Raw genomic sequence first — 12,507 nt, 5'->3', positions numbered from 1 at the left:
CTTCTTGTCTTGCAGAACTAATCATTCATTTAACATGTAAAGGGGTCGAAGGATATTAAAAGATTTTTATATTTCATAGCCTCACTCGATACGTCGATTGGATCACGTAAAATATCGGACATTAATTGCATCTACATCTTCAGACCTTAAATATATAATTGCAACAACATATTTAATAGCGTTTTAATAACATTTTTCTAATTGTTTATATCTATGTCTAATAAATATATATTAATCGAATAAGTTGCTTTACCAAAGAATAAAAGTATCTGAGGCTTACAAATCGGAGCATTACATAACAAACGTGCATCACATATATAATATTACATGTAACAAAAGATGAAAACCAAAAAGATCGTACATAAGTTGAATCCACAATGCGGTCATAGAGATGCAGAAACAGCAAAAATTCCAAACAATAATTTAAAAAACTCAAAAAGGGGGGAGTGAAAATCCATCTCCTTGACGATGATAAGGAACAAGTCTGCCTCAGGCACTACAATATCCCAAACAGCCAGCGATTGGCACGCCAATGACAACGGATGGAACGAATTCCGTGACAGAACTGTGCTAACAAAGTGCTCCTACTCAGCTTTCGAAATGGCATACTGTTAGTACTGGGGCGGCATTCGTATCACGGCACCATTAAAGCACCGAGACATAGCACACGGGCTACACGGCCGTGACAATGACACTATCAGCTCACCATAGCTACACGCGTGGTAGTGGCGTAGGCTGACATTTACTAATGGGGAAGCTGTTTCCCCATAAAAATGATAAGCAAATATGAAAAATGATTAAACTGTCATTTATTTTGACATATTTTATAATTTATTTATTTTGATTCCAATATAGATACACCGGCACAAAACAAAGATATAAGAACTCGATTTTATTATTTTCTATAAACTAGCTCGATAGGGCGATTTTTTCCATAAAGTCGATAATTACTTTGTCATAAAAATATATACACTTATTTTATATATATTTTCTTCAATTTATTGTTACAAATTCATGCAATTGAGGGTTACATTAAATACGATGACAGCATGTTATTTCAAAAATTACACAAGGCGAAGTTAGGGACGCAACAGCCTGAATTTTTATTTTATAAGTAATATTTTTTTTATAAATAATATTTTTAGTCTATGATGGATTGAAAGAAATATATACGACTCGCTCAATAACTATAAATATAGGAAAACGACCATCAAAATGTCTATCAATACTCATACGCTGAACATTTACTGACATCTAACGGTTCTAATTTGTATGAAAGCACAGGTTCCCCATTGCCAAATGTGATCCTGCGTCATTGCTGAGGAGATTCATGAATGGAGCGATGATACGCGTGTCACCATGGTGCTGGTGCTGCGCGATTCGCTTGTCTAGAACGTGCTGGTAACACGTTCTGGCATTACAGTTAACGAATTCGGTCACAGATGACTACGAATCAGTTGACACTCCTCGGAAGTGGCAATATAGTGCCGGCATGGTGTCGCTACCATCTTGCCATTTGTTATCTGGGATGCTTTTTAGTGCATTATTCGGAATTGAATTTGAACACATAGCTACTTAATCGCGAATTTGTATGTACTGTGACGTGGTGACGTCACAAGGCTCGCTCACCCCCCCCCCCCCTGCTTCGGTTAGACTAGCTCGCAGATCACCACCCATGCGAGAAGCGCGACACGGACCATCGCGATAGCTGTATTTGCGAGGAGCGTGAAATACACAATGGTAGAACCTTCCCCCACCCCGTTCTTTTCTCTCTCTCCGTTCTACGGATTAGACTGGCGAGCTGATGGAAGAAGCGACCCACAAGACGCCTCTTCGGCGGATAAGAAGACCGCAGGTACGCGGAAGAGCTGTGCGCCGAGGTAGCGTGACGGGCTCGACGGTGGAGGAGTCGGGATGTGAGCAAGAAGAGACCCTGAAGCCCGAAGGATACGATCCAGAGCCCTGCAACGATAAGACCGCTGCGATAGTCCATGGAGACGAACAGGATGGTTCTCGGGTGTGAGAAGGACCTCCACCCCTCCCCTGAGCCTATGGAGAGGAAAACTCAAGATGCGCAGCGGAATTGCAGGTGAGCCGTGGAAAGCGCGGCGCGCCACACGCGCCGCAGTTCAAATAATCCAGAGGACCCCCTCTAGACACACCAGAGGGGGCGATCAGGGAAGATCGCCGAAATCCACCGATCGATGCCCCGAACAATACCGAAGCGTATGGCCCTACCCCACCACGGAGCTCTAAGGAGGATCTAAGGAGATCCGAAGACCCCCAGCAAACCTATATAATGAGTTAGCCAGCACGAAGACAGCCTCTTATTCTTCTCAACCACTTAGCGACTACTTAGCGAGCAACCGAGCAAGCGATTATACGGAGCGATTCGGAGGAGAGAGAGAGAGAGAGAGAGAGAGAGAGAGAGAGAGAGGGAGAGAGAGGTAGACGGACTGAACGAGATCCATACTTGTTGGAAACGAGAACGTGAGTCCTTATACGCTAAAGCGTCCCATTTGTTCCCTGTCGCAATTGTGATATCGCGTATTGCAATTTGTATTGTATAACGGGTGGTGATCCCCGGTCATTCGCGGCGTGTCGTATACCCTTTTGTAATACCGCGTCGAGACAATCTAGAAAGAAGCCGTGAGTTCAGCATCCCGCGACCCTAATTTGCGTACTCGGCTAGAAGGGGTTCCAGAACCTGGGTGTCCAGGATGTACCCATCCCCACCTCCTCGCGGTGGAACCTGGGCGCCGGGCTTGCCCGGTGGCTAACGGGGCTCTGGGGCTACCATACCCAAATCGAATTCGTTTAAGACTCGGAGGTTTGGTGCATCAACGATTGCCCAAAATAGTCCGAATCCTTTTCGTAGAGCAAACATGAATTGACTGAGCAGGCAGTCTGGAGCATCTATAAATTTGGCCAAACTGATGCTTAATATTCAAAAAGGGTCAGAGTGAGCGTGTTCGCGTACACGTAGCGAGTCCGCCTCCCCGAGGTTCCCCGTGGGTACTCCGGCGGTTAGGATTCGTCCTCTCCGACGGAGTAGCTGAAGGACTCGTCCGGTGGGAAAGGCGCCCCGGCACATCTGGATTTTTCCATCACCCCTTTCAGTGAGGTGGGAGTAACTGGTTGGTAGATGGTAGATTCCGTCAGGGTATAGCCGTACGGCTCAGGAACCGCGCTCGATCACCGTCCGGGTGTAGAGCAGACACTAAATCTGTACTCGGCTAGAAGCAGTCGAGCGAAAGAGTATTTCGAAATTTCGAGGGTTATCTTGTACCGGGTTTCCCCGGGTTGCGTGGTTTACTAGTTTTTGCTACTTCTTGAGTAGCTGGCGCCCAAAAGGTCCCAGCCTCGCAGCTTCGAAATACTCGCTGGATAGGAAATTTATTGTTCTGTACTTCGCGTTGCCGAATCACGCGGATATTCGGTACCCCGATATAACCCCGGATTAAACTTCTGGATACCCCGTTATTATTGGTTCTATATACCCTTTTCTTGCGGATTGTAACGGGAAAAACCGTCACAGTACATAATTATACATGACTGCATAAAAAGGATATCATATACTTTTACAATCAATGCGATATAAGAATATAAAACAAAGAACTATCCACTCCCATCAGGAGCAAAGACAATGTTTGGTACGCAAAGTTCATTGCAAAATATAATCAAGCAGTTAATATATCAAATCACAGCACACAATAAATCACTGAATGTATAATGATATGAATAGTAAGAAAAACATATTTACCTGTTAGATGTTTATAAATTCAAATTTAAAAGTCCAAGTCACATTTAATATATTATTGTTTAACAAGGTGATTTAATGTTGTTTCAAACAGGCGTGCAGAACTAGCTCGTACTTCTGTCAATGTAATTTCATTCGAAAAATACAAAGGATAAGAGGAAATATTCTCCAATATACAACATATATAAGTCAACGGATGCAAGAGAGAACACTCGATCTCGGTGTAACGAGACAGGGGCCTCATCCTGCAGTAATCGTATAACGCCTGTTCCGAGATGGTGTAGAGAGGGAATGTGGAGGGTGAAAAGCATAAAATAACAACAATGTAACTAAAGAGAAAGAGAAAGAAAATATGTGGAAATATTGCATTTATTAAGAGGAAATCCTGGAAATATCAAACAACAGATGATATACCATACTGTAAGGGTAAGGTACAACGAAATAGACGATATCGTGAGAGAAACTAGAAAAATCGAGAAACTTAAAAAGAAAATAATAATTTAGATTGAGCGAATCACTATCACTGATCCCGGCAAGCTTATTGGAAAACGCATAACGATGAATCGGTTAGAGTATAAGATAGATGTTGGTCGCGGTTTGAGTGACCCTGGGAATCCTTTACCCGCATCAGGGCAGGCAGTAGAATGGTGGAGGGCCTGCCCTCCTGTTGCTTGGATCTATAGAATTCACATTATATTGTAGAGTAGAGGCAGATAATTATAATGCTTTTCATAGAAGATTACAGCTTACTTAATTCGAAAAGTTGAAATGAGATGAGTCATGGCATTGTATAATGCATTAGTACTCGATTGTCCCGACATGTAGACACTACGAAGGGCAATCCTGTTGCATGGAGCTGTAGAATTTACATTCTTATGAAGTTTTAAAGCAGATAAGCATAGAGCTATGCATAAGAGATTATAGCATTCTTACTTTGAAACTATGAAATGGGATGCGCCAGCGCGCTGCATGAAGTATTAGAAATGTCTTGCTTGGACACGTAGAAATCTGGAAACGATATCCCGTTGCAAGTAAGTATAGGATTCACATACTTCTAAGGTCTAGATGCAGACAAATGTTACACATTGCATAGAATATTGCAATTTACCATGAATCATTGAAATGAGATGCGATATCGCGCTTTAAGAAGTATAAGAACTCTATTGCTTCGATATGTAGACATCTGGAAACGCTATTTCCTAGCAAGGAAGTGTCGCATTTACATTCATTTGAAGGGTTTCCGAGGTATACATGACACTTCGCAATGAAAATTATATCTTATCATGAAACATAAAAATGTGGAGCGATATCGCGTTTTAAGAAGCATTAGAACTCTACTGCTACGATACGTAGACATCTGGAAACGCTATTTCCTAGCAAGGAAGTGTCGCATTTACATTCATTTGAAGGGTTTCCGAGGTATACATGACACTTCGCAATGAAAATTATTTCTTATCATGAAACATAAAAATGTGGAGCGATATCGCGTTTTAAGAAGCATTAGAACTCTATTGCTACGATACGTAGACATCTGCAAACGCTATTTCCTAGCAAGGAAGTGTCGCAGTTACATACTTTTGAAATGAATTCGAGGTATACATCACACTCTACAATAAATATTATATCTTATCATGAATCATAGAAATGAGATGCGATATCGCGATTTAAAAGGCATTAGAACTCTATTGCTACGATACGTAAAGATCTGCAAACGCTTTTTAATAGCAAGGATGTGTCGCATTTACATTCATTTGAAGTGTATGCGAGGTACAAGTGGCACTTCGCAATGAATATTATATCCTATCATGAAACATATAAATGAGATGCGATATGGCGTTTTGAGAAGCATTAGAAATCCAATGCTACGATACGAAGACATCTGCAGACGCTATTCCCTAGCAAGGAAGTATCGCATATACATTCTTTAGAATTGAATACGAGGTATACGTGACACTTCGCAATGAATATTATATCTTATCACGAAACATAGAAATGAGATGCGATATCGCTCTTTAAGAAGCATTAGAACTCCAATGCTTCGATACGTAGACATCTGGATACGTAATTTCCTAGCAAGGAAGTGTCGCATTTACATTCCTTTGAGGTGAATACGAGGTATACATAACACACCACAATGAATATTATATCTTATCATGAAACATGGGAGTGAGATGCGATATGTCGTTTTAAGAAGCATTAGAACTCTATTGCGTCGATACGTAGACATCTGACAACGCTATTTCCTAGCAAGGAAGTGTCGCATTTACATTCACTTGAAGTGTATGAGAAGTATAAGTGACACTTCGCAATGAATATTATATCTTATCATGAAACATATAAATGAGATGCGATATCCCGTTTTAAGAAGCATTAGAACTCCATTACTTCGAAACGTAGACATCTGCAAACGCTATTTCCCAGCAAGGTAGTGTCGCATTTACATTATTTTGAAGTGAATACGAGGTATGCATGACACTTCGCAATGAATATTGTACCTTATCATGAAACATAGAAATGAGATGCTATATCGCGTTTTAGGAAGCATTAGAAATCTATTGCTACGATACGTGGACATCTGCTGACGCTATTTCCTAGCAATGACGTGCCGCATCTATATTCCTTTGAAGTGAATACGATGTATACATAACAATCCACAATGAAAATTACATCTTATCATGAAACCTAGGAATGAGGAGCGATATTGCGTTAGAAGAAGAATTAGAACTCTATTGCTACGGCACGTATACATCTGCAATCACTATTTCCTTGCAAGGAAGATTCGCATTTACATCCTTTTGTAGTGTATGCGAGGTACACATGACACTCGCAATGAATATTATATCTTATCATGAAACATAGAAAGGAGATGCAGTATCGCGCTATAAGACGCATTTGAACTCTACTGCTTCGATACGTAGACATCTGCAAACGCTATTTCCTAGCATGGATGTGTCGCATTTACATTCATTTGAAGTGTATGCGAGATATACATGATATTACGCAGTGAATATTATATCTTATAATGAAACATAGAAATGAGATGTGATATCGCTTTTTAACAAGCATTAGAACTCTATTGCTACGATACGTAGACATCTTGAATCGCTATTTCCTAGGAAGAATGTGAAGCATTTACATTCATTTAAAGTGTACGCGAGGCATACATAACACTTCGCATTGAATATTATATCTTATCATGAAACATAGAAATGAGATGCGATATCGATTTTTAACCAGCATTAGAATTCTATTGCTACGATACGTAGACATCTGCAAACGCTATTTCCTAGCAAGGAAGTGTCGCATTTACATTCTTTTGAAGTGTCACGTCCTGAAGACGCGGAAGCGCTTGTCACGTTTACACTTATCGTAGCCGTTCTCGATATCGACGCGAACTGCGCTGAGCTGGGTTCGTCGGCGGACAAGACTCGATTTACCGGGTACGAAGACGTGCAACTTACCTGTCGATGCTCTTGATTCATTGACTTCTTTCTCGTTCCAGGTAGCGTAGGCGCCGAGGATCGGTGACCTGGATAGCGGTGGCGTACGGCTGGAACGGCGGAATGGAGACTAGAATCAGGCGCCAGGTTGGCAGATCCCTAACAGGCTAACAGGTATTGAAGCTGGAATCGGCGCTCGGAGGCTCGTACGGGATGTACGGCGGCGAAGACTTCCTTGGCAGGATACGGAAGAGCTCTGCGACGGTCCAGATATTTGGGTGCACCACCCACGTATTCACGTGCAAGCCGACGGATGAATTCCTTCCTCCCCGCGCGTCGTGTACGCTTTACCCGAGAATCGAAGCGCATCGAAAGTCTTTGCACTTCGGTAAAGCACGGCACGGCTAAGCGCTGGTTGGCTCTAGCTTACCGGATCCACCTAGGCGCAAGATACCTTGACACAACAGAAATAAAGTAAGAGCGGCTAAGCGTTGGTTCGCTCTAACCGTCCAGCCTTAAAACCGTTGAGGATGATTTAATAGAAATAGTAACTAATCGCGAGCGTACCCGTGGAATGGAATGTAAAAGGAATTTGTAATTGAAACAGAATAAACAATTTGACTTGTTATAAACTATGACATATTCTTACTTGAATACCCTAGTACACTAAATCTAAGTTACTACGTAATGTATAATAAGAGAAATGGAAGTTGAATAAAATAAAGACTCGACTGTGGGAGATGCGAATGAGTTCGGTGCATTGAGCTGCGAGCTCGTATGCCTGAGAGCCAATTGCTCTGTTCGGATCGAAGAATGATACTGATGTCGGATCGGCGCGTCCGCGACCTCCTCGGGTAGCGCGGCGCGCGAATCGCTGGGACCCAGAGTGGGGACGGCGCGTGGGCGGAGAGCGGGGAGATTGCTGGTGGTGGGGTCGCCCGCGTTACGCGGTGAGCCACGCGCGTTGGCCTCGCGCTCGAGCGTGAGCGCGTCTTAATCTATGTCGCATTTATAAATACATATTTACAGATCTTTGCTTATTTCTATGTGAGTGTGGTTTATGTATGTACATGAGTGTGTAGTGTGCTTATCCTAAAATCGTCGGTACGAGAATAGCGTGTACGCATACGTGATTGTAGGAGAATCCAGTTCGTAGGCGTCGTACCTCTCCTCATCCTAGTAGCGTGGGGTGGAATCCTCCCACGCGTATGTATGGCGTCGCCTCCCCATTCCGTGGCGGCGAGTATGCGGGTTGCCAGCGTGTAGGGGATCCGGATGCTGGAGGAGATGCGGATGCTGATCTGTGGCCGTCGAGGGTGGCGGGCGGCGTCTGAGGGTGGCGGGCGGCGACTGAGGGTGGCAGGCGGTACGCCTGACGTCACAAAAGGCGACACTTCCTTGCTAGGCGTTTGCAGATGACTACGTATCGAAGGAATAGAGTTCAAATGCTTCATAAAATAAGATATCGCATATCATTTACATGTTTCATGATAAAATATAATATTCACTGCGAAGTGTCATCTATACCTCGCACTCACTTCAAAAGAATGTAAATGCGACACTTCCTTGCTATGCAATAGCATTTGGAGATGTCTACGTATCGTAGCAATAGTGTTATAATGCTTCTCAAATCGCGATATCGCTTCTCATTTCTATGTTTCGTGATAAGATATAATATTCATTGCGAAGTGTCTTGTATACCTCGCATACACATCAAACGAATGTAAATGCGACACTTCCTTGATAGGAAATAGAGTTGGCAGTTGTCTACGTATCGAAGCAGTAGAGATCTAATGCTTCTTAAACCAAATATAGCATCACATTTCTATGCTTCATGATAAGATATAATATTCATTGCGAAATGTCATGTATACCTCGTATTCACTTCAAAAGAAGGTAAATGCGGCACTTCCTTGCTAGAAAGTAGCGTTTGCAGATTTCTGCGTATCGTAGCAATAGAGTTCTAATGCTTCCTAAAACGCGATATCGCATCTCACTTCTATGTCTTATGATACGATATATTATTCATTGCGAAGTGTTATGTATTCCTCGTCTACACTTCAAATGAATGTAAATGCGACACTTACTTTCTAGGAAATAGCATCTGCAGATGTATACGCATCGAAGCATTTGAGTTCTAATGCGTCCTAAAACGCGATATCGCATCTAATTTCTATGTTTCATGATAAGATGTAATATTCGTTGTGGAGTGTTATGTATACCTCGCATTCACTTCAAAAGAATGTATATGCGACACTTCCTTGCTATTCCATAGCGTTTGCAGGTGTTTACGTATCGAAGCAATAGAGTTCTAATGCTTCTTAAAACGGGATATCGCATTTCATTTCTATGTTTCATGATGAGGTACAATATTTATTGTGGAGTGATAGTATAAGTCGTATTGACTTTAAAAGAATGTAAGTGCGACTCTTCCTGGCTAGGATATAGCGATTGCAGATGTCTACGTTTCGTAGTAATAGAGTTCTAATGCTTCTTAATACGCGATATCGCCTCTCATTTCTATGTTTCGTGATAAGATATATTATTCATTGTGCAGTGTTATGTATACCTCGTTCTCACTTCAAAAGAATGTAAATGGGACACTTCCTTGCCAGGAAATAGCCTTTGCAGATGTCTACGTATCGAAGCAATAGATTTCTATTGCTTCTTAGAACGGGATATCGAATCTCATTCCTACGTTTCGTGATAAGATATAATATTCATTGTGAAGTGTCGTGTATACCTCGTATCCACTTCAAATGAATGTAAATGCGACACTTCCTTGCTGAGAAAATGGAATTTGCAGATGTCTACGAATCGTAGCAATGGTGTTCCAATGCTTCGCAAAACGCGATATCGCATCTCATTTCTATGTTTCATGATAAGTTATAATATTCATTGTGTAGTGTTATGTATACCTCGTATTCACTTCAAAAAAATGTAAATGCGACACTTCCTTCCTGGGAAATACCGTTTGCACATGTCTGCGTTTCGCAGCAATAGAGTTCTAATGCTTCTTGAAACGCGATATCGCCTCTCATTTCTATGTTTCGTGATAAGATATATTATTCATTGTGCAGTGTTATGTATACCTCGTATTCACTTCAAAAAAATGTAAATGCGACACTTCCTTCCTGGGAAATACCGTTTGCACATGTCTGCGTTTCGCAGCAATAGAGTTCTAATGCTTCTTGAAACGCGATATCGCATCACATTTCTATCGTTCATGACAAGATATAATATTCATTCCGAAGTGTCACTTATACCTCGCATACACCTCAAATGAATGTAAATGCGACACTTCCTTGCTTGGAAGTAGCTTTTGCAGATGTCTACGTAACGAGGAAATAGAGTTCCAATGCTTCTTAAAACGGGATATCGCATCTCATTTCTATGTTGCATGATAAGATGTAATATCCATTGCGATGTGTCATGTATTCCTCGTCTACAATTCAAAAAGAATGTAAATGCCACAGTTCCGTGCTAGGAAATAGCGTTTCCAGATGTGTACGTATCGAAGCCTATTGCTTCATAAAGCGTGACATCGCTTCTCAACACTATGACTCATGATAAGATGTAATACCCAAGGCAATGCGTTATGTATATCTCGTCTACACTTCAGAAGAATGTAAACCCCACACTTTCTCGCAATGGAATCGCGTTTCTAGATGTTTACATATCGCAGCAATAGATATATTTACGAAATTACTTAAAACGTCTTAATCTCAAAATTAGCCTTTTCGTCACAAACGTGTAATAAACGAAGTCTTCGAGGAACCCACGTTTTATTTGTTCCGCCGGTCGGAACATGTTCCCTCCGTTGATAGATCGTGTCGATCTATCTAGACCGGATTGATCTGAATATCGCCGCGACGTCGATGGTTCACACTGTCGTCTCCGATGTGGGCAGCTCCGCTAGCTGCTTGACGTTGCGTTTTTAGACCCCCTGGCTGGTCCGTACGGTGACCACTCGGATGATCTTGTCTGGACCTGGGTGCACCTCTTCGACTCGACCGCGATGCCACTGCAAAGGCGGGAGGTAGTCATCCCTTAAGACTACGAGGGATCCTTTCTTGATCTCGTGGTAGCCCTTGGTCCATTTTTTCGCTCGTTCAGATGGTGGATATACTCCTTGTGCCACCTGGTTCAAAAGTCCTGCAGGACGTTCTGGATGTGTTGCCAGTGTGAGAATCGGTTACGAGGAGTATCGCTGAAATCAGTCTCGGGCAAACTCGTTAACGACGTGCCGATCAGGAAGTGGGCCGGAGTTAGAGCCGATGGATCATTAGGATCAGATGAGAATGGAGTAAGCGGACAGGAGTTTAGGATCGCTTCGATGTCGATCGCGAACGTGTTGAACTGTTCGAACGTAAACAGTTCTTCCCCGACGACTCGTTTGACGTGGTGTTTGAACGATTTGACAGCTGCCTCCCAAAGGCCCCTGAAATTGGGCGAAAGAGCTGGCATGATATGTCACGATATTTACTTGCCCGTGAGGAAGTGTCTTACCTTATCGTCCGTTTGCAGTTTTTGGTACATTGCGCTTAATTCGTTATTCACTCCAACGAAATTTGTCCCGTTGTCGGAATAAATGTTCCGACAGATACCCCTACGACCGATGAAGCGTTTCAATGCCGCGATGAACGCTTCGGTAGTCATGTCATCGACGACCTCAAGATGGACCGCTCTCGTTGCAAAGCACACTGGCACTGCTACATAGATTTTTACTCGCGCACAATTTCGGAAACGTTTTCCCTTGATATAAAAAGAACCGCAATAATCTGTTCCGCAATTATAGAAGGGTCGGCATTCGGATACGCGTGCTGCTGGTAGAGTGCCCATTACGTAATTCAAGGCCGGTGGTTTCACGCGGAAGCACCTGATGCACTTCTTACCATGAATTACCATCAATACCTCTGCCTTAGTGTCGCCAGCGTGGTATTGATACACGAATGATGTCCCTCTAAATGCGTGTGACGAATGATCAGATCGGTGATGTGATGCAATCTTGGAAGCAGATTGGATTCGGATGTTTCTGTCCGAAGGGAATGTTTGCGTTTTGTAGTCGACCGCCTACCCGTAGAAATCCAGTTTCGTCTAAGAATGGCTGCAGCGAGAGCCGGTTACTCTTTGGATGCTGCTCTGTACCATTCTTCAAATTTCGAATCTCTTTTTCGAACGCAGAGGCCTGCACGAGCCTCAAGATCCGATCATTAGCGTTGTGGACTTCTCGTACGGTTAAATGTCGTGTGTTACAATGATTTTTGGGAAATCGGAGGCAATACGCGACGATCTTCCTTAATTTCG

The sequence above is a fragment of the Xylocopa sonorina genome, unplaced genomic scaffold (assembly GCF_050948175.1).
Source record: "Xylocopa sonorina isolate GNS202 unplaced genomic scaffold, iyXylSono1_principal scaffold0140, whole genome shotgun sequence".
NCBI classification, from domain to species: domain Eukaryota; kingdom Metazoa; phylum Arthropoda; class Insecta; order Hymenoptera; family Apidae; genus Xylocopa; species Xylocopa sonorina.
The sequence above is the reverse complement of the archived record's forward strand: the minus strand, read 5'-3'. Positions refer to the sequence as shown.